Source organism: Ictidomys tridecemlineatus, chromosome 5 (assembly GCF_052094955.1).
Source record: "Ictidomys tridecemlineatus isolate mIctTri1 chromosome 5, mIctTri1.hap1, whole genome shotgun sequence".
In the NCBI taxonomy this organism is placed as follows: domain Eukaryota; kingdom Metazoa; phylum Chordata; class Mammalia; order Rodentia; family Sciuridae; genus Ictidomys; species Ictidomys tridecemlineatus.
This window is the reverse complement of record NC_135481.1, coordinates 180,309,417-180,314,381: the sequence shown is the minus strand read 5'-3', so window position 1 is coordinate 180,314,381 and position 4,965 is coordinate 180,309,417.

The following is a 4,965-nucleotide window of genomic DNA, read 5'->3' as shown; positions in this document are numbered from 1 at the left end:
AGAGGGACAGGGCACAGCACCCAGGGAGGTCAGGAAAGGGCATAGCAGGCAGGAGAGCTGGCAGGTACAAGACCCTAAGGGGCAAGAATGGGGGGCCTGAGAAGTGCAGGCCATCTGGGCACTGGTGACTGGTTTGGGGTGGCAGAGGAGACATGAGGTTAGAGAGGCAAGGAGGGGTGACTCGTGAAGGTGGACACTGGGACCGGGGCTGGAAGGGATGGAGGAGGGACTCCAAGGGTTAGGAAGCCAAGGACAGATGGGGGCAGAGAGAATTAGGGGCTGGTGTCTGGAGAGGTCATGGGGTGAGGGACAGGTGGACAGCCAAGGGCAGCAGGAGGAGTGGGCGTGAGGGGCAGCTTTGACCAGCCCCAGAGAGCCACGGTCACCTGGGCCCAAGCATGGTCTCTGCGTGCGGAGAAGATTGTTGGCCATGAGAAGTACAGAGTCCTGAGGCCCCTCCAGCATGAGGGACCAGCCCCCGGCAAGTGAGGTATCTAGAACAGATAGATCCAGAGACAGACGCAGGCCGCAGGGTTCCAGGGACAGGAGAGGGTTGGGGAACTGGGAGTGACTGTGTGATGGCTTAGATATGGGGTGTTCCCCCAAAGCTCGTGTGTGAAAGTGCAAGGGACGATCAGAGGTGACATGACTGGGTCATGAGAGCCTTCCCCTCATCAGCACCTTCGTCCACTTGAATGGATTAACTCGGTGGTGACTGCAGGCAGGTAGGGTGTGGCTAGAGGAAGTGGGTCCCTGGGGTCATACCTTTGGGGCTTATACTCTGTCCCTGAACGGCAGAGCCTCCCCACTTCCTGACTGCCTTGTGCTGAGCTGCCTTCCACCTCCGCGTCCTTCCTCCATGATGTTCTGCTGCACCGGGGCCCAGAGCAAGGGGGACAGCGTCTATAAACCGAGACCTCTGAAACTGTGAGCACCCACCGAGCTTCTCCTCCTCTAAAATTGTTCTAGTCGGGTCTTTTGGTCACAGCATCAAAAACAAGCTGAGGACAACAGACTGCTTGATGAGTCCAGAGTTTTCTTTTAGGGTGATGGAAATGTTGGGGACCTCGGTGGCGGTCGCGGTGGCACAACACTGTGGACAGGCTTGTTCACCTTAGAGGCTCACTTCAGAGGCTGCGCGTAGCTCCGTGGCAGAGCACTCGGCTGGCCCGGGAGGGGCACCACCCATCACCAGCACTGCAAGGGTATATGAATTTTTCCCCAATTACAAATTTTTAAAAATTAAACACATACATAGGAGGAGAACAGAATCCAGCGAACAGGCCCACAGGAGCCGGCTTGGCAGGCCCCGGGAGCAGCCACCAAGGCACAGAGGCCTGGGGAGAGGAAGAGGGTGGGGGATTGGGAGTGAGCGTGTGATGGGATGGGGACACAGGCTTGTGCACTTCTTGGGAGTGGAAGCCCCAGGGAGCTGTGGGGTGGCAGACAGGGACCCCAGGGAGGAGGCGGCACAGGGCCATCCAGGTGCAGGTGGCTCAGCAGGGTCGCAGTGGAGTTGGGAGTCAGGGGCAGGTGGGGAAAGGAAAGGGCGAAGCCCCCCGGCCTCCCCGGGAACTAGGTGGACCAGAGGAAGCGCTCCTGCCACCTCCTGGTCAGTCCCGGCACAGAACTGTCCCCTCAGTGAACAGATGCGAGAACCTTCTATGTGCCGGGCACCGTTCCAGGGGCTGGACACAGACACAGTCCTGCCCTTGTGGGCCTGACAGCACAGTGCGGAGAGACTGGTGTGACAGACAAAAATACGCCCCAAATCAATAGATCATTGATGGCGGAGAGTGATAAGCGCGTGAGGGCTGAGAGCGGAGGGTGGAGGAAAGGCCTCTCAGAAGAGGGGACGCTGGAGAGGAGACCCAGGGGAGAGAGCAGGGACTGTGGCCTCAACTGCAGGCCTTTGGGGACAGAGCAGAGGGGACCGCCTGCAAGTCACCCTGAAGGAGAGGGGACAGGGGAGGAAGGGGCTGCTGACTAGCGCAAGTGGCAGCCAGAGAGAGAGAGAGAGAGAGAGAGAGAGAACCAGAGGTTGCGGCGAGGGCTGGGGATTTGGTTCTGTAGCCGGGCTCCCCTGTGACAGCCCTGGAGGAGAAGGCAGCTGAAGGGGGTCCCTGGACCGCCCCGCCCCCTCGGGGTTTGTGGATGGGCAGCTCAAAAGTGAACCCTGAAAGTCCCCCCAAGAAACCCAGCAGGTGCAGAAAGTCAACTGGAGGGGCGCGGGGAGCGGGGAGCGGGAGCCAGGGACCGACCGGAGAGGCGCACACAGGCCTGACGCCAAAAGGAGAGCAGCTGGAGAAGGCTCCAGGAAGGCGGGAGGGGCGGCGAGCGGAGCGACGCTCGAGGGCCCACCTGCCCAGGGCCAGACTCGGCAGAGCCATGGCCCGAGGTGTGACGCACTGTCTGCCAGGCCGCCAGGCACAGACCGTGACGCGCAAACCCGACACAGCCCCCAGGAGCCGGGATGCACAGAAGGCGGGGGACACAGATGTGAGTGGATAGCCAGACGGCAGGGATGACATGTAGCCCGACAGCCCAGGCTGGTGATGCCTCCAGAGCCCCAGAGAGACAAGGCATGACGCGCAGACAGTCACCCAGACTGGCCCCAGCACTCAGGAAGCCAGGAGGCAAGAGGTGCAGAGGCTCAGAAAGGAGCCCGCAGACCCCTTTCCTCCCAGGTGGAGACAGAAACCCATGTCAGGACACGGGGCTGTCAGACACACAGAGGTGACGAGAAACAGACACATGCAAACCAGGCACCAGGATGCCCAAATGTGCGTGCACACACACACACACTCACACTCCCACACACGCAGAGACAGAGCAGACACAAACCTGGCCCTCCAGAGGCAGAGATCCAACCCCCACACAGACAGGCCTGAGCCAGACCGCAGCACCTGCCCATGGGGCCGTCAGCGGACCTCCAGGGTGGGAGAGGAGGACACAGGTCAGCAGAAGTGAGGTGAAGAAGACGAGGAAGAGTGTGGGGGACAGAGCCCAGAGCCTGGCCAACTTGAGGTCTCCCCGACCAGAGGCAAGGGCCTTGGTGGGGCTGGGGAGTGTCCGTGAGCAATGGCTGAAGGCCTGGCTGCTGGTGGAGGAGGCTCACGGTGTAGGCCCTGCAACAGGTGGCGGGGAAGGGAGATGAGGCCTACTTGGGGACCATGTGCACAGGACATGAGCAAGGAAGGGAAAGGAATGTGAGGACCAGCCTGGGGGACTGAACTGGGTACCAGCAGGCAGTGGGCTCGTGAGGCAGGATGCCTGGTGGCTTTATGGAATGACATGGTAGAGGTCGGTGTGGTCTCTACCAAGTGAGGCCCAGAGTCGGGGAGGTGGCAAGCACAGCTGGAAGCTAGAGCAGGTGAAGTGAAGGCAAGGAAGAGGGCTCCTGGGAGGATCAGGGACGGCTGGGGGCCCCAGAACAAGGCCAGCAGGGTCTGTCCAAGGTCAAGGCAAGGTCACCAAGCACAGCAGGGTGGGGTAAGAAGGAGGATCAGAGGTGAGGTCAGCTGGGATGGAGAGGGGAGAGACCGAGTGGGGGCCTGCAGGACTCGGGGGTCCTCCTGCAGTGGGAGAGAGGAACTGTGTGGGGGTAGGAGTCTGCAGCTCCGCCCCAAGATCCTGGCTAGACACCAGGATCTTGTGGAGCAAGGAGAGTTTGCAGGAGGGGTGGAGGGCAGCGGGAAGAGGTGGACAGAGTTGGGGCTGCCCAGCCCGCACCCACCCCTCAGCAGCAGGGGAGGGAGGAGCGAGAAACAGGTTCAGGTTCATCTGGAAACATCTAGATGAGCCCCCAGGAGTGGGAGAGAAAGAGAAGGAGGCAGCGGGGTGGGAGGGGGAGCGGGAGTAGGCGGTGGGCAAGCCGGGTGCCGCTCTCTCCCTGCAGTGACGCAGAGGACGGAGGCAGAATTCAATAAGGTTTGGGGGGGGAGGGGCAGGACACACAGAGCAGCGTCCTAGGAGGCTTTCAATAATTGTTGATTGAATGAAGGAACAAAGCGAGTGCGCCCAGAAGAGGAGCAGCAGCGGAGGAAGTTCCAAGACAAATAGACAGAATGTCACGTGTAGCTGCAGTGAGGGGAAAAACAAAACAGGCAAGTTGGGGACTTAAAACAACAGTGTCACCGGTAATGGAGGCAGTCATGCGAGACTCGGAGGTTTCACTTGGGATCCAGGCACTTGGAGGCATCAACCCGATTTTTTTAAATGAGAGAAAGGATGAAAGAGGGAGTGAGAGATGGGAGCAGCAGAGGGAGACAGGAGTAGGCACACGGTGACGGTGAAGGGTGACGCCCAGGTAAGGACAACCCTGAGGAAGGACTGAGGAAAAGAGAAGAAGAAAGGTCATGTAGTCAGAAGAGGACAGCTCCCAGAGAGCCCAGGAGCCACCCGGAGGGGGTGGGAGTGGCCAGCCCCAGCAGGTGTCCAGGAGGAATGGCCAGCCCTCGGGGCACCCTGTTGGAGGCAGAGGTGCAAGGCAAGGTGTGCAGGGGAGAAGGGACAGCAAGACACCGCCTCGGGTGGCCTTGAAGGGTGCAGGACAGGCAGCTGGGAAGAGTCCGGAGCCTGGAGCCTCACCACGGGACCCAAGACACCTTGGGGGCCGGCGGGGGAGAGACTGGACACTGGCCAGGGAGCTCCAAGCTGGGGCGGGAGGAGGAGGGCAGAGCGGGCGCAGGGCAGCCCCTCACACGCGCGCCCTCCCAGGGCAGTTGGCCATGTGTTGACCAAAAGAAAACATAAAGGAAACTCCCCCAGAGAGGGACAAAGAATTCGGGAAAGTGACAGAGATGGCCTGCGGTCAGACAGCTTGTCACACACACGTGTATACACACACACACACACACACACACACACGCCTGTCCATGGGCGCTGCACACAAGAGCCAGGGCAGACTTCAGGAGCGCCTTAGAGACAGGGAGAGTACAGGCGGGAAGGAGGGGAGGCGGGCTC